Source organism: Spodoptera frugiperda, chromosome 14, assembly GCF_023101765.2.
Source record: "Spodoptera frugiperda isolate SF20-4 chromosome 14, AGI-APGP_CSIRO_Sfru_2.0, whole genome shotgun sequence".
In the NCBI taxonomy this organism is placed as follows: domain Eukaryota; kingdom Metazoa; phylum Arthropoda; class Insecta; order Lepidoptera; family Noctuidae; genus Spodoptera; species Spodoptera frugiperda.
Window position 1 is genome coordinate 9564558 of NC_064225.1, and position 19167 is coordinate 9583724.

The window sequence follows — 19167 nt, forward strand, 5'->3', positions numbered from 1 at the left end:
AGTCTCTAAGAGAATCCATGGTCGAATGGTTGAACTCCTCCTTGAAGGCGGTCTCCGATTGGGGTGACGCCAACTTGGTCAAGTTCAACGCTACCAAAACCCAGGCGTGTCTATTCTCTGCCAAACGGAGCCAATTTCCGCTGACTCCTACTTTCCGAGATGTATCCGTTCCAATATCGGATCATCTTGAGCTTCTGGGCGTAACTCTATCGCCTACCCTAAACTTCGGCTCGTATACAAGGTGTAACAAAATACCCATATACATCAAGAAGCCCTGATGAATACAGGTTGAATAGAATCTCTAGACAAAGTTTCAGCAAAAAATATGTTTAAAAAAATTAGTACCAAATACTTGGTATCGCATAGTTCTTGATTTCAAATCATACAAACGTGTCACAACCCTGCAGGGATCACTCGCTAATATTACGAAACATTTTTTCTGTCAATCTGATCACCTAGTACCTGTCTACCTAATTTTGAATCGCGCGGCGGCGCGATTGGAAAAATTCATAACTTGGTACCATGAAAACATGAGTTTAAAAATCCCTTCCCGTATCGTTTGTTATGTTATCTAGAAACCGTGCAATTGATATGTATACCCCCTTTTTGTTACACGTTGTATAAAGTCGAAGGCGCATCTGGCTGGTAGGAAGTTGGGCATCCTCTGGAGGGTGAGACGGTATTTCACATCGGAACAGCTACTGAGTCTCTACCAAGCGCAGGTTCGGTCTTGTATTGTTCTTTGAGTACTGTTCTCACCTTTGGGACGGCTCGGCTAAATACCAGCTCGATGCGCCAGAACAAATCGAAAGGCGTGCCAAGAAGCTCATCAACGATGATGCGCTTGTGGAGGCCCGGCTTCAAAGCCTCGAACACAGGCGTAAGGTTGCAAGCCTTTCCGTTTTTTACCGGATACATTTCGGAGAGTGTGCGGGGGAATTGCACAACTTGATTCCCCCTAGTCCTTTTCATCATCGAACCACAAGACAATCGGCGAGGCGTCACCGCTTCATGGTAAATATCCCACCCACTCGCACGAAGCGCTTCGCTTCAAGCTTCCTTGTGCGAACTGCTAGGGAGTGGAACACCTTGCCGGAGTCTGTGTTTCCTGATGGGTATAACCTGGGTGTCTTCAAGGCCCGAGTGAATAGGTTGCTTATGGGCAGACGTGCTCCACCGTAGGCCGCATCATCACTTACCATCAGGTGAGATAGCGGCCAAACGTCTACCCATCAAATGTAAAAAAAAGGTTTGGTTTGTTGGACAATAAAAATCTTGGACAGATTTAGGAGATGGAACGATTTCAGAATCGTTATACAGAAAATCCCCGTCAACCGCATCAGTTTCTTTGTAAATATCATTTAAATATTTCCACTCTTCGTCGGTGAATTGACATCGCACAGGAGATGCTGAAAATCCAAGACAAACATATTATATCTATCGAAATTGTAGGACAATCTATTACTTTGCCGTAGTAAAGTATCGAAAGTGGTACATTCGATGTGTTCATAGCAGAGAAAAGTATCGAATGTGTCACTTTCGATAAATTGCTCAGTACAAATACCAAGGAATACTATCGAATGTGGTAGATTCGACAGTACAAATTTGCTCTTTGTACTAGAACAGTATCGAATCTACCACTTTCGATAGTATATTATATTTACCATGTGTATACCTCTCCTATTCATTTTGAATTAAAAGTAAAAAAAAACACTAACGTAATCCTAACCTCAAAATACACGTGCGTCCTCACTCACATTTCGGGGAACACTGACGAAACAGGCAGTTTCGTGTCTCGCTCGCGCAACGCTGACCGCGTATATCATCGAAAACGGCAGGTTCGATGTTTTAATGTGTTCATTTTATGCAGTTACGATTCTGTTCGATTGAAAAATAGTTGTAGGTATACAATTGGAACATAATTTATATATATAATAATAGATCTTTATCTCCACATACTATTAGTGCAATAAAATGAAAATGGCTTTTTTGCAGTTTCGATAGTTTACGTAGGGGCCGTCGATTTGAGCGCAGCGGTCACCAGTCAGGATGGCCGAGCGGTCTAAGGCGCCAGACTCAAGGGAACCTTGCTCACTGAGCGTGAGTGCGAGCTGTTCTGGTCCTCTCTGAGGGCGTGGGTTCGAATCCCACTTCTGACAACACTCTTTTTGATCAATAATATTATTTTTTTGTCTGTTATTTTGTAAGTTGCAACTTAATAAAATTTTTTTTGTGAGATATTCACTTTGATATATATTTGTTACTTTGATATTGTATACTTTTAATGTTTTAACTGAAAAACAATTGTTATATTACCGCTTTGTTCCATCAGCTTTATTTGAGTAAATTAACTATAAAAATACTTAAATTGCTATAAAAATTAAGTGTGTGGCTCGCCGGAATGATACCACGGTCTCACAGAAAACCGACGTGAAACAACGCTTGCGTTGTGTTTCGTTGTGTCAGTGAGTTTACCGGAAGCCCAATTACCTCCTTTCAATCCCCGGTATTTTAGTAAATTATTCTAAACTCTCTGAGAATTCTAAAATAAATAAAAAATCGGCATATCTATCCCCACCTAAAAACCCTACTCTAAAAATTCTAAACACCATAAAATTCGATAAACCTTAATACTTCCCACTCCACTGCGGCCGTCCTAAGCCCCCATTCTTTGCACCCTTAGAAGAAGTTCTTTTGTGTCATAACGTGCATATTAGAGGGTGCACTTGACCCCGATGTGGGGTGGAATAATGAGGCGTGACGTCACAGCTCGCCCCGCCCAGTTATGTATAGACATGCATCGCCGACACTACACCAAGATTACTTTCTTGCGTCATTAAACAAGCAAAGAGCTTCGGAAATAAGTGTTGCTCTTGGGTATGGACGGACTAGACACATTAAAACAAATTAAATGTCGTAATGATTTTATTGCTTGAAGTGGTTATTTATCGAAGTACCGTACCGTGGGCTATATTAATTCTAATATCATCAAAAACATCCTGTAAAAAAGTCCAAGTCTCGCACCTCCACAGTTTTTCTACCGTAAAAGGTTGTGAGATCCATGTAATACCAAGTCGGTTATTTTATTTAGTCCCTACTTAAGGGACCTTCTGTCTTAAGTTATTATGTAAATTTTTATCATATCAATATTACATTTATTTTACGTTTTAAATAAAATAGATCGACTCGGCCATCGCACGTAATCATGCAATAGACTATAGTAATTCGTAATCATGAAAAAGACTAAACAATATAATACAAGAAATGTCAACAAAAGTAGGTATACTTGTGTTTTTATGCAATGGCTAAGTCAATCTGGGGGGCGTGCCGGACTCTTACCAGTTATAACCACCGCGGTCTTCTTCTTAGGTTGGTCGTACGAATACACCGCAGCCATAAAAAAAAATCAGAATCATAATGTTGGATCAAGTAATTTAACCATATTATTACAAAGATTATTTAAAACTAGCTACTTCCGCGCGGTTTCACCCGCTCTGCTTGGCTCCTATTAGCCATAGCGTGATGTTTTATAGCCTATAACCTTCCTTGATAAATGCACTATTCAACACAAAAAGAATTATTCAAATCGGACCAGTAGTTCTGGAGATTAGCGCGTTCAAACAAACAAACAAACAAACAAACAAACAATCAATCAAACAAACAAACTCTTCAGCTTTATAATATTAGTATAGAAGTATAGATAATTGTTACATTAATAAAATGTAATAACAACACACAAAAAGAGTGTTGTCAGAAGTGGGATTCGAACCCACGCCCTCAGAGAGGACCAGAACAGCTCGCACTCACGCTCAGTGAGCAAGGTTCCCTTGAGTCTGGCGCCTTAGACCGCTCGGCCATCCTGACTGGTGACGGCGGTGCTCAAATACTGCTGCACTATCGGTAAAGCCATTGTGAACAAATCAGTATACACTGAGTGGGGAAATGGTTAATAGTTTGTTTGAACACGCTGATCTCCGGAACTACTGGCCCGATTTGAATAATTATTTTTGTGTTGAATAGTGCACTTATATAGGCTGAAACATCACGCTACGATTAATAGGTTCCAAGCAAAGTAGGTGTAAACACGCAGAAGTAGCTAGTCTGTTGATAGTTAACATTAGTTATTGAAAAATCTTATGGCCAAGCGAATTTTCAACTACCTGTCCTTCATTTACAGAAGCTCAAAGCTAACAAAAAGGTTAAGTGTCTCCATTAATGTACGTGAGTTGACCGTGTTTTTTAATTAATTTAGTATGTCTCACTCACGATAGTTATTATAAAAATATTGCAAACTAATAATTTACTTGGAATTTATTGTAATTCAAAACAAAAATATTATAATTATTGAATTCTAAATTAATAAAAATGCTTTGAAGAAACCGAAAATAAATCTAAGACCTATGTGACCACTTGAAAACTTAGAAAACATTCGTATATAAATTATATTAAAAAAATCACCTGACGCGAGAATAAAATTGTTATAAAAGTGAGCGTAGCCTGGAAATATAGTTTGTAATATAACACTCGGCGAGCTAATCAATAATCCAAGCTGAGAAACAGTGAAAAAGCAATTTCCCGCTAAATAGAATAATAAAACTTAGGTAAAAAGTGTCGGCACCACGCCTCGGGGAACACTACGAGAAATACCATATTAAAAATGAATACAGAAGTACAAGTCCACTTGTGTAGTTTCCTCTGACAAAAAATAATTATTTCGACTTACAATAAACTGAGATGCAACGTGTAGTTGGTTCGATTCCCGCCCGGATCAATACTTTAACTGATCCACAAATTGTTGTTTCGGGTTTGAGTGTCATGTGCATATAAGATTGTATGTTTGTGAACACACTCACGACACAGGATAAAATCCTAGTGTCCAACGTTTAAATAATACAAATATTCAAACATAATCACACTTTCATTCATAGATTTGATAATCTACTTAATTTTCGACTTTACATGGCAAATTTTCCAGAAAAGGTTTGATTTGACGTAAAAATATGATGACGTCATAAGCCTGTATCTCATACAAAATTCATGGAAAACATCTTGTCTATAAAAGTATTGAGTTTGTCAGTTTGACTACTTATGTTTTTTAATCTAGCCTATTCTCAGAGTCACATGCACCCTGCGCACAGCGAGGTTCAAAGGAGGCATTGGTCTGCCGAAACTAGCGCTTTTATTTACTTAGTTACACAAAACTGGGGTTCAAATGTAGGCTTGACTTAAAGGCCCAATGCTCCTTCCAAGATCTGATTTCAAACACCGAGCTGGTTTTAGCGAGGTAAGAAATTCTCATTCGTCAGTCTTTCTCACTAGTAGTAGAAGTAGTCAGAAATACTGACGAATGAGAGGCCCCTTTATCTGAAGGTTTCTCCAAAAAGAAAGGTATGTAAAACATGTGAATAATTTTATTATAAGTTTACAATTTAGTATACACCTTGCCAAACAGTGGTACTACTGCAATGTAACTGCGTGGTGGCAGCCGCGTAAAATACACTAGAAAATTTTTCTAACAAATTATTACGTTCCAAGATTTAGTCGGACGCTGCAAATATTTTGTGGTTAACATTTTATTTATCAGAATTGTAATGATAAATTCAATGTTTCATCTAGGTAACTAAAAAAAATATTGAAATGTGAGAGAGCCATGCTTCGGCATGATTTGGCCGGCTCCACCGGAGTGATACCACGGCCTCACAAAAAAACCATCGTGAAACAACGATTCTACTATAACAAAACTAATTTTACTGGACATACGTACATCTTGCATACGACTGTCGAACAAGGGGTATCGGGTTCGAATCTCGCATCAGGCAAAGTATAGCTGGGTTATTTTCGGATTTTTCGAATATTTCTCAGTAAAATTTAACAGTCTGGAAATGTGCCCAGTATATAGCAATCGGCACATCCCCTCTTGCAAAGGACTTATAAATTGTGAAAAGTGTATGTACACTGTACAGTGGCATTACGTGCCCTAATGTGCACCTCTGTCTACCATTCGGGGATAAAATGCGTGACGATATAATAACCACACATACCACAGTATGTTGACTACACTAGGCCAGCCATAACTCTATCGGTACCTATAACGAACGCGCAAACTATAACTAAGTCACCTGTTAGGCTATGTATACAATATACATGTATATTATATACCTCACGCCTACGTACTGTTGTAAACAAAAGCGTTGTTTACTTAGGCCTCTTGACAACTATAAGATAAAGTCGAATTAAGCTACTACCCGATTTTTTCTCGCGGTTTTCGTAAGAATCAATTTATGATTTTTTCTAGCGCAGAGTCGAAGCGCATCAAAGCTTCTGTAACGCTTCTGGTGTTTCGTGTGTCCATGGACGGCGGCGATTGCTTACCATCAGGAGATCCGTCTGCTCGTTTACCATAAAAAACCCTCTTATTAGGTATACATAGAGGAGACCCATGGTCCAGCAGTGCACGATCCCGGGCTGTTAAAGATGGGTGTGGTTATGTTCTGTCTAAAACAGTGATGGCGGATCAATAGTACGTAAATTCGCTAGGGTGGGCTAGTCCAAGAACTAGAAAATACCATCAGAATACTACTGTAATTTTGCTCACTAAATGGCCCTAGTGTGAACATCTTTCTCTCGAATTAGGTAGTGTCACACCATTGGACGTTCAATATTTTACAGCTGCAGTGATTGGACGAAAAATCCTCTTGCTACAATTGTACCATCTGGTGACCAAACAAATCACCATCATTAGGCTTCCTTCTTACATCAAATGACCACAAAATGTCCGCTTGCAATAAATGCATGCTATAGAGTGGTTGTTTAGCTTTGTGTTGACAATAGTACCAGCACCAGATCTATCTAGATTATTCCGGACATGAGCGAGGAACGATCATCAGTTTAGTTCGTGTTACTAACACTGGCTGCTTCCTGGGTGCTGAGTATTTATGTTGGTATAGAGCGCCAGGGAGAATATAAGACAGTACGTACTTCCACGCGGTTTCACCCGCTCTCCTCAGCTCCTATTGATCATAGCGTGACGTTTTATAGCCTTCGATAAATGCACTTTCCAACACAAAAAGAATTGTTCAAATGGGCCGGCTCGACCGGAGTGATACCACGGCCGCACAGAAAACTGATGTGAAACAACGCTTGCGTTTGTGTAAGTGAGGTTACCGGAGGCCCTATTCCCCCTTCCCAATTTTCTCAATCCCCAATTTCCCAACAACCCTTAAATTCCTAACCCCAAAAGACCGGCAACGCACTTGTAACGATTCTAGTGTTTCATGTGTCCATGGGCGGCGGCAATTGCTTACCATCAGTTTATCTATCTACTAGTTTACCAACTTATACCACAAAAAAAGTATCGAATACCCAAACAATCTTCGCTGTACCATCGTCTAATACATACTCAACAAGCCGTATAGTACCGTGTTGCACCGGATAGCGTCGTATAGCCGGACCGAGCCGGAATGGCGGGTGATTTACACGACACGGTGACGATCGGGTAGCTGACTGATAGTCATCGACTAGCCTGACAAATATTTTGTAGGCAACTTCGGTTACGTTGGGAGAAAGCCTAATTTTTCTTGCATAGGATTCCTGTAGCTGGACGGGGATTGCTCACCGCAAGTGATAACTTCTAGACAAAATGATAACTTGCCTTTTGTGATCTTAAGAGATACGCAGAATCCGGAGCTGCAGACTACCTAGCGGGTTTACCAGGGCTCCGGCTCGAAAATCAGAAGTATGAACGGGGTGGTTTTAAGTCAGAAAGAGTCAGACACTCCCTCCCGCCTCACCCAAAGCGATAAAAGTCTTAAATGACTTTCCCTTTTCAAAATAAAAAAAGAAGGGATACGTAGATATATTTATGTATACTAATATAGCCCTCGTTCCTAGGAAAAAAATTACACCATGTATACCACTATCTCTATACCAAATTTCACCCAAATCCATCCATTCGTTTTCTCGTAAAAGAGTAACAAACATACATACATGAATCTATCCATCCACTGCTCTTCACAGAAATACATGTCACACCCAAGCTCGGGGGTGGCGAGCAGAAAATTGTTCGCAAAGGCACAGCGATGACGTAGTTAGTAAAAATAAAATGGCGAGAATAAGCGATCGAGTGTTCATGTTTACATGTGTGCGTGTACAATGTCACACGAGATTGGTATACGACACGTCATTATGAAGGCGTACACATCAACCACTATATCATGGTCTCTCTTTATACGACCTTTCCGTGGAGTTAACAGTCAGTTATACTGGTTTTGAATGGATTGAGTAGCTGTGTGATTGTAGGCTATGGTAGCGTGATTTTGCGCTATTTTGAGGAAGGAAATCATTCAATGCCTTCTCTCGCCTTGAGCTAGGCGAGAGGAAGTGTCAGACTCTTACTAACAAAAACCACCCCGTTCCTACTCCTGCTTTTCGAGCCGGAGCCCCGGTAAACCCGCTAGGTAGTCCGCAGCTCCGGATCAGGCATCAGCCCTACTGGGTCCCGTCTATGGTAGCTCTTTGAAGCGCGTGCGGAACGCGGTGTTCAGCCTATGCAAGGCATACCGCCACAGTATGCTCCACTGTGTATGTATTCAGGCCGGTATGGTAATCTAATCAATCGATTCGATTTCTGGAAACTCAATCTTATCATTATTGACTTACGATACAGATTGATTTTCTGGATGAAGTCGTGTCGTGTGTCTGTGTTTGAGTGGACACATAACGATGACGTGTCGTATAGAAACAATGGAAACTAACAAACAACACGTAGTTCAAACAAAAACAGACATTGAACTCTGATGACCTGGACCGCTACTTGGGACCATCCACCGCGTCTCCGGCATCTACAACCCCAGCGGATTAAGGACATAATTGAATATTATAATGATCTCACAAAGCACAATTCTTACTTTATCCTTTTTTATAATTTTGTTACTTTGTCTCTTAATTTTATTCACTTAGTATTAAGCATTACAAAATATAAGAACCACTTGATGTTAAGTACATCAGACACTATAGTCACTTATAGATTTAAGCTTTCAAACACAACACTTTTTACCACAACACGCAACATACTAAACGACTTATTACATACTGCATCAACCCACACACACATTCTCTCAAAGTCAACATTTAGTAACGTCGTCTTTAAGACGTTTTTACTACACATTATAATATCAATCCACAACACATGCTTACTACACACACCTTTATCACACACTACATTAACTCACATAATTATTTACCACACCTGCTTATTACACACCGAAATAAATCACAGAACTACTGCCATCTACTCAATCCGCACACTTCTCAACGCACGTCTAGTACACACAATAACAACTATTACACACAATACTCATCTGCGTCCTGCGATCCACACCACTGACAGACCTATAATAACTCAATTAAACCCAAGTAATACATATTTAGTTTCCTTACACCCTATAATAATCATAGTAATAGTGACAAGAATAAAGAGAACTAACAACACAATTTTCTTAAATTGCATAAATGGCTGTATTTGACGTTATACAAGACATAGACTCTAACGTAAATATACCTTGTCACAAATGTAATTCATTAGAAGACTGTAGGAAACTTATACCTAACAATAACCAAAACCTCAAAATACTAACATTCAATATAAGGAGTTATAATCGCAACTTTGATGAATTTTGTTTAGCTTTAAATCGACTTGACTCTGACATAGATGTCATTGTTCTGACGGAATGTTGGCTTAGGGAAGGTTCAATATTAGAACCACTGCCGGGCTACGCAATGTATCGCTCTCACTCGCAACTAAACAAAAACGGAGGCGTCATAATCTATACTAAGACAAATAGAAACGTAAAAGTATTTGACTCAGTGATCCTAGAATCGGACAGCATAATAGTCATCTTGGACAACAAAATAGCCGTCATAGGAATATATAGATCTCCATCTACTCCAAATGTAACTAACTTCTTAACATCACTAGACTCCACCTTGTCACAACTAAAACAATACCAAACAATTACACTTGCTGGAGATTTAAATATAGACATAATAAACGCAACCAGTCCAAATAGCTCGGAATACCTCTGTTTAATGGCCTCACACTCTCTTCTACCTGCAATAACAGCTCAAACAAGAACAGACACTTGCCTCGATCACATATTCATAAAATCTAAATATAACTCCATGGGGATAGTCGCAAAATGCTCAATTACAGACCACGATATTGCTTTGGCAGTCCTCTCACAAGCAAATAGAGACAGAAACCTATACACGAAACACAGATTAGTTAACAAAACAGACGATAACGCGATCAAGGAAGAATTGTCAAAAACGGATTGGTGTGACATACTTAAATCAGACTGTCCTAACAAAGCTGCAAATACGCTCACTACTATCATCACTAGCATAATAAATAAACACACACACAAAGTTAAAGTAAGCAAAAGCCGATTTACACTCAAACCGTGGGTCACACCAGGACTTCTACGGTGTATAAAACATCGTGACAAACTTCACCAAATCATGAAGTCAGACCCAGAAGACGATTTAAAAAAACTAATTTATACCCGATACAGAAACTTTTGCAACGGTCTCTTACACAAATTAAAAACTGAATACAATAGTCAACTGATAAATAAAAACCAAAAAGACCCGAAAAAATTATGGAACACTTTGAAATCAATTTATAGCCCTGATAAAAATAAAACAAAAACTGGTGATCAATTAATTCTAAACGCGACGGATCCTGTCCGCTCACTTAATAACTGTAACGCTTACTTTACCAATGTAGGAACAAAACTATCCGACAGCATACTAACACGTATCTCTGAAACCCAAGAATCTCTAGCCAGAAAATATAGAACGTCACACTCATACTCTCTCTCTCAAAACTCTTTTTTCCTCCACCCAACAGACGAAGAAGAAGTATTTAAATTCATGTACCAACTTAAAATTGACAGTGCACCAGGTATAGATGGTATAACTACAAAGTTCCTCCTTAAACACAAGAATTCAATCCTCACTCCACTCACTCATATCTTTAATCTTAGTCTGCAGACTGGGACTTTTCCGGAGTGCTGGAAAATTGCATCTGTCAGACCAATACACAAAAACGGACCAGAAGATACTCCCGAAAACTATCGCCCCATTGCTCTCTTACCCATAATGTCTAAAATACTTGAAAAAATAGTAAACAACCGCCTAGTGAATTACTTTGAAAAACACAACTTAAACTCAGATCGGCAATTTGGTTTTCGGCGAGGGAAATCAACAGTAGACGCAGCCACACTTCTAACAAATTCAGTAGCCTCTTTCACTCAAGCTGGAGACCAAACTCTAGGGCTATTCTTAGACCTGGCAAAGGCTTTCGACACCATCTCAATTAACCTCCTCCTGAAAAAGTTGGAATGTGTGGGCATACGAGGTGTTGCACTAGACTGGTTTACCAACTACCTAACGAACCGCAAGCAAATGGTAACAGTAGGGGAATATTCAAGCGAATTGCTTCCCATTAGCTTCGGTATCCCACAGGGTAGCATACTAGGCCCAACCTTATTTAGTTTCTACATGAACGATATTTTAAACACACATATACCTAACTCCATAATAATATCATATGCCGATGACACTGTTATACTGTTTCACGACAAATCTTGGGAGAAAGTATACCAACTAGCAGAAGAAGGTTTACTAATAATTTCCGAAGCCCTAGACACAAATCTCTTGACACTAAACATAAAAAAGACCAAATACGTCACCTTCTACAAAACAGTGGCTTCCCGACCCCCAAGACAATTAGCTATAAAATACCACACCTGCTACACACCCCTTCAACCACCTCCTTCACACTGCAACTGTACTACAATAGAACACACACCTACTATCCAATATCTCGGCATCACGCTAGACGAAAACCTATCATTTAAAGCACACATACAATCACTCTCCAGCAAGGCTCGCAAACTAATATTCATAATGAAAAAACTCCGCGACTGTACACCAACAAAAACCTTACGCATCATCTATCTTGGCCTGTGCCAGTCAGTTCTACAATATGGGATTGCAATCTGGGGTGCTGCTGCAAAAAGTACACTAATAGAAGTGGAAAGAGCTCAACGAGCCGTAATAAAAGTAGCCTTACGGAAGCCGTTCCGCTATCCCACTGATTTGATTTACAAAGATTTCGAGGTATTGAGAGTGCGTCACCTATTCATACTATGTGCGACTCTAAACGTACATAAATCCCTAAAAAGTAGGCCTGATTACAAAGAAATTATCAACAAGCGCGTGCTCCATATTCCATTACCGGACGCGAATAACCTTCTCGTCAGAAGATGTCCATTATATTCACACATCAAGGTGTACAACACAATCAACAAAAGTTGCGACGTCAAAAATTTGAATAAAATATCCTGTAAGAAAAAGATTACACAGTGGCTAAGTGAATTGACATATGAAGAGACCGAGGAAATATTGAAACATTACTAGACTACTGAGACTATTGCAACACGTATGCACACACACACACACACACACACACACACACACACACACACACACACACACACACACACACACACACACACACACACACACACACACACACGCACGCACGCACGCACGCACACACACACAATTTTTATTATCTTTGCACTTACCTTAGAATTTATTGTTTTTGTTTTGAATTTAAAATTTAAAATTTTATTATTCTATTATAATATTATAAGACTGAGTAATTGTTTAATTATATAAGAATAAAACTTTATGCTATGGCTCAAAACTGTTAAAGCTAACTATGTGATTCAATCACTTATACATATAGTCCTTGCCATACCTTATTTTGTGATTTTGTCTTACTTTAAGATTTGGAAAATTTTGACATTTTTATTTTGTGATTCAAGAACTTTGCACCATGTACTATTTAATTTTCAGGCTCTTACTTAGTATGCTACATATTGCTGTACAACTCAACTTAGTTTATCTTTTAATATCTATCAATTTTGCTATTATTTAGATTCACTCAATAGTCCTACCTAATAATGTACTCAAGATGTCTCAACTCAAGTCCCCAAGATACAGGATTATCCTAGTTTGGGGGCTACCGATACACTTGATGACAATACCAAAATTAAACAAATTATTGTGATATAGTATAAGACCATAATGATTGTGAAGTTCGTTAATAAATTTATTCTTATTCTTATTCTTATTCTTATTTTAAAAAGGAATGTTCAACGTTTTATGAAGCTGCATTTAGGAGTACTGCGAGTGTTTTAATGCACACAGAAATATTTCGCCGATACAGTGCAGTTTCAGGAGAAAGATATAACTTTTATATTGACAGATTTTTTACAGCCTCGTTGGTCGAGTGGTCGCAAGTGCGACTGCCAGGCAAGGGTCCCGGTTTGGCAAAGTATTACTGGGCTTTTTTCGGTTTTGGGAAAATTTCCTTTTAGTAGCACGGAGTCTGGAATTGTGCCCAGTGTATGGCAATAGGCTCAACCCCAATTACATGGGACTTACAACACAAATGGTGAAAAGTGGGTGTACAGTGGCATTGCACGCCGTAATGGGCACTTCTGCTTAGCCCTTTGGGGATAAAAGGCGTGACGCTGCAATGAATATTACCATTTCTCAATCCAGAATAGCTATCCTGTACAGCAGATTGACGAAATTAAAAACCCTTTCAATCAAACCCTTCTCTTGCTGAGCTCTCACTAAGACCGGCAGGTCTCTTGCCCCAGACTCACTCTAAGATAAACGGGGAAGACGGTTCGGCCGCAAAATGAAGCAAATGAAATGATTCAATATTATTTTATTTGATAAATACACGAAGTCTGCAATCAGCGCGCCGGGCGACGCGACGCGACGTTGGAACACAGATGTAAACACACAACTGTAATGGATGTGCCAATCCTAATGTATGGAATGAGAAACTAGTAACTTCCATTTGTTAAATCAGGGGGTAAAGTTTTGCATTATTGTGCACACACTACCCATTCCCAATTCATTAAAAAAAAACATCCAAAGGTTGTCTGAAAGAAATTGCCGCCAAATTACTATTACAATGTAAATGTATTTTATGTGTGTGTGCACTGTGATCGCCTATGTAACTTTCAAATGAAAAAACTTAAGTCAGAGACTGAGCTGCAGCCTCATGAAGCACACGGTCACTTCACCAATCGGTGATGTGGCCTCAAATTGATTTTATCTTTTTTTAAGGGAGTTAATCTTACAATGGCTTCTCCCGCCTTTGGTGAATCGTCAGAGAGTCTCAGACTCTTACTGTCATACTCAAAAACATTGAATGATTACTTAAACTATCCCTAAGTAACCATTTTGTTCCGGAAACAATTACTAAGGACTGGGTAAAGTAACCATTAAATGACTCTAAGTGCGGCGGTTAGTGGTTAAATACCATCCCATTTCTACTCCTGCTTTTCCAGGCCAGAGCTCTGGTAAACCGGTTAGGCAGTCCGCAGCGACATGTCATTTCGCCACATCTAGAAGAACATAACTCGCTATTCCAAGGCATGGGACGTACGCAAATTAGCCGAAAGCGGAATGCCTCGCTAAATCAAGTGTAGTGTAGTCCTAAGCTTTGACACGCCTCGTCCTCGCGCCTCGCCTCGCCTCGCCTCGCTCCGTCTCGCAAATTTTATTACAAGTCGAATTTATTTTATTTTTCACACTCGACGGAACATGGATACTAGTAATTTCAGTGATAAGCCTCGCGAATCGCGATATGATTTTTTGCTTTGAATTTTTTGTGGAACTCCGGAGCTAATGATCGGATCTAGATTTTTGTTGCTGTAGAACATTTTGACTGCTCGTTGACCGATTGCTCGCTAGTGCGACTGCCAGCCAAGAGGTCTCAGGTTCGATTCCCGAGTAGGGCAAAGTATTACTGGGTTTTCCGAAAATTTCACAATGGTAGCACGGAGTCTATAATTGTGCACAGTATATGGCAATAGGTTCACCCCCTGTTACATGAGGCTTATAACACAAATGGTGAAAAGTGGGTGTACATTGTACAGTGGCATTACGTGCCGATACCACGGCCTCACAGAACACCGGCGTGAACGTTGATGTTGTCCGTATGAGTGCGGTTATCTAAGGCCCAATTCCCTAGCGTGGATTTGTAATTGGATGATCTTATGATGAGAACTAGCCTTTGTCCGCGACTTCGGCCGCGTGGAATAATGTCTTCTGGCACAGGAACCCAGGGAAAACTACTAACTACTCACTGTACCCACACCCGCACTCGTTGCCGTACCCACACCTGCACCCGCGGTGTCTACCTAGTAACACCCGCTTCAATATTTTTTCTAATACATATTTTCTATCTACAGAATACAGAATTAGCACTCCCACAGCTTTATTATACTTATAGATTATGAAATTAAAACACTCAAAAATACTTTGTCCAAAGACATACGCTTTAGATGGAACGTTAAACCAAATTCTCTATAACATCTCCTTACGATAGCTCGCGATCCAAATATTAGCCGACATTAACGTTACGTGACGAAGTATCACTCCAGAGAGGTACATGTGCAAGAATTTTTATCAATTTGTTACGAGGGATTTCGGCTGTGTAGTCCAGAAGCCCGCCTGTATAATCAACTACATGATCTGAAAATGTCTATTACAAATTTTTAAACGTAATGTTTTCTGAATTTTAAAGCCTTTCATCATGTTTCTGTGATAATTTTCAGTAGCTATCAGGTTCCGGTTTCAGAAAGATTTTTTTTGGACAAGCCCGCCACAACCCCCCAAAACTCCTACTACTCCTATAAACCAGGATCTACAGTAGATACAACCATGAAAACACCAGAACACTGAAGTCCGGCGCGTCCCAACGACATGAATAACTGTCTTGGATCCCGCAACGAAATAAATCAAAAGATATTATTAGAGGAGAAGAAAAAAAGAATATCTTGTAAAAACTTGCGTTATGTTTCTTGAGTGAGGTTACCGGAGGCCCTTCCCAATCCCCGATTCCTCAACAACCCTTAAATACCTAACCCCCAAAAGCCCCAACTCCCGGACTTGTAACGCCTCTGATGTTTTGGGTGTCCATAAGGGCGACGATAGCTTACAATTACTTGATCAGTCTGCTCGTTAACCAGCTTATATCATAAAAAAAACCAAAACGCATAGAAATAAATGTTCAACCTAAAAACAAACTGACACCGTCTCCCGGACTATCCTCGCGGAGTATTCCCGAAAGGCAGGCTTATAGCGCTCCTCCGATGTTGTTGACAAATGCTCACCCCGCAGGCATTACGATAACTCAGCCACATTTGCTTACAAACTTCACACATATATCATATTTTTTCTCAGAGCGATAACTTTCGCAAATAGTTTTATTGATGATAGCATTGTGTCTGTGTTTTTCTTTTGCAAATCGTATAAAGTTTTATTTTACCTACTAGCTTTTGCTAGCTTCGCCTGCGTTCTCGTGAGATAAAATAAAAAGAAATGTGGAATGAGCTGTTGTCGGCGGTATATCCGAACCGATACGACCTTCAAAGCCTTAAGGAAAGAGCGTATTCCTTTTTAAAGGGCCAGCAACGCACTTGTGACTTCTCTGGTGTTGCGAGTGTCCATGGGCGGCGCTGATCGCTTACCATCACGTGACCCGTCTGCTCGTTTGCCCCCTATTAAATGCATGCATAAAAAAGTATGTGTTATTCTAGACCATAATTTACCCCTGTTCCAACCGGAGCTGCGGACTACCTAGCGGGTTTACCGGGGCTCCGGCTAAAAAAGCAGGAGTAGGAACGGGTGGATTTTAGTCAGTAAGAGTATGACTCTCCCTCTCGCTTTGCCAAAGGCGGGAGAAGTTACTGGATGGATGAATTTCCCCCATCAAAAAACCCCCTGTTCCAAATTTTACATCACACGAACTTTCGCAATTATAATATTAGTTAAGTAACCATGTAATTTAAAGAAGCTGTCATGTACCATTTTAGTAAAAACTTGACGTTCTTCTAAATTAGCAATTATAACTGTGTAAACGCATTCGCACCGACAAGGTTTGGATCATTAATCACCACGCTTGCTCAACACGAGTTGGCGATTTCAAGCTTATAATTAGAAATTATTTCAACCAGGTTTCCTCACGATGTTTTCCTTCGCCGTTTGTCAGTGGTATCTAACATAGAAAGCCGCAAATTATACCTACACATACATATATAGAAGTATATTTTGTTCACAGATTTCCATAACGCATCCACACAGGGATGGCTCTTGGCTCATTGTCATAGCATATATCAACCGTTACATACGAAGACGTTTAGCTCTCAACGTTTGTTTTGATCGGATATTGGATAATGCCTAATTCTGTTTGTGTCTGTGCCACGAGAGTTTACAAATACACCATTTGTACAACAACCATCGAATTAGTCGCATTTTGTTGGATTCTCATACTCGAGCGTTGTCCAAAGAGATCGGTGCGTGCGCGTTCCAACCAACATGGCGCCCAGCCGTCAGCTTCATTAGTGCTGGTGGATAGATATTTAAATCACTCGATGTTACCTTTAACATTACATTTTATTTTTCTTTCAAACAAAATGTTTTGAAGTGTTAATAATGTTGTTGGCGAGGCGTTTACTACACTGTGTGTTTAGTATATCGCCGTTTTTCAGTCAAGGTAAGTGTAAAAGCAACTATCTTCTTAGTTTCATTACTTTGGTTGGTTTGTTTTTCTCAGTACAAGCAGAATTGTTTTTAATATGAGTTATGCACTAATGTGAAACATAATATTTACAACTAGACTTAAAACACTTAATTACTAAAAATAAAAGAGTTAATCAAAACTTGTTTACTATTTACAAAGCATCAAAAAATCGATGGCATTTTGTGTTTCCTTTTATTTTGCGAATGAACTCACTTTATATTACATTTGTTTCATGGCGTCTAGTGCTGTCTTCAAGCTGTGGTATCGACAATTCACCAACATCGCATTTGTATATGAGTACAGCTAAAATTGAAACTTATCCCTGGCTTGGAATACTATACTATCCTTTAGGTAGGTACTACATTATCTTTCTATACATCTCTTTTTTGAGGGGGGTATTAAATGGCTTCTCCCGCCTTGGGTGAGGCGAGAGGGAGTGTCAGACTCTTACTGACTAAAAACCATCCCGGTTCTACTCCTGCTCTTCGAGCCGGAGCCCCAGTAACCCGTTAGGTCTTCCGCAGCTCCGTATTGGGCATCAGCCCTACTGGGCCCCATCTGTGGTGGTCTGATGGCTTTTGAAATACACGCGGAACGCAACACGCCATCTGGTCGGGTCTGGTTCTGGTCGAGCAGCGAGCTACTCTTGCTCGCTGTCCGCAGACCCGTGCTAATGGTGGCCGGAGATCGTCTCGTGATCCTCGACGCCCGAAGTTTCTCCCACGACGGCTGAGGCGTGAGGAGGTTCGTTCCGTCACGCGCCCCGCCTCGCCTTTACCTTGCAGAAGGAGGAGAAAAGACATTCCAATTCCCCTCTATCTTTCTATACGTCATCGCCAACATTGGACATCTGGAACTCTCACCCAACAGACGATTTCAGTAACGTTAAATAATAACTTTGCGTTGGTATTCCGTGAGAGAGTGATACTTTAGAGGGGACCCATTCATGATACTTAAAGTGTATGAATGCTTAGCGATAGATTATGGTCTAATATTGTTTCGGTCACAATACTTTTATACCACACTGCCATGTAAATAATAACCAGACGCTACGTTAAATGTACATAGTACAAGATTGTTACCATTTTGTTATCATCATCATAATCATCAGCCTATTCTTAACATTTTGTTAATTAACATTAAATAACCTATTTATATAATTCCATATTATATTGAAAATAATAGCCTATATCACATGTTTGTTTAATATGTAGGTAAGAAAATGTTCACAACCGCAGTAGTACTGGTCACCAGACAGTTGGCGCTTGCATCTGCAAATGAAATTGACAAACTGCCCAAGAAAAACTTCAGGTAATTGTGACATTTTTCGGAACTTTATGAGACATTGGGGAATAAATGAATACGTTAAGTTTTTCATGGAAAAGGTGGGAAACGAGCAGACGGGTCCTCTGATGGTAAGCGATCAGCGCCGCCCATGGACACCCGCAACACCTGAGAAGTCACTGGTGCGCTTTCGGCCTTTCAAA

General features: G+C 39.9%; 2 non-coding genes across 2 annotated transcripts; one reads left to right on the top strand and one right to left on the bottom strand.

The window, feature by feature from the left end:
- The first annotated feature begins 2043 nt into the window (after nucleotides 1–2043).
- On the top strand, nucleotides 2044–2159 carry Trnal-caa (transfer RNA leucine (anticodon CAA)). Its single transcript has 2 exons — nucleotides 2044–2081; nucleotides 2115–2159. It is a non-coding gene; the product is annotated as a tRNA-Leu (tRNA).
- Nucleotides 2160–3748: 1589 nt separating this feature from the next.
- Nucleotides 3749–3864, bottom strand: Trnal-caa (transfer RNA leucine (anticodon CAA)). Its single transcript has 2 exons — nucleotides 3827–3864; nucleotides 3749–3793 (listed from the first exon to the last, which is right to left on the bottom strand). It is a non-coding gene; the product is annotated as a tRNA-Leu (tRNA).
- Between the last annotated feature and the right edge of the window lie 15303 nt (nucleotides 3865–19167).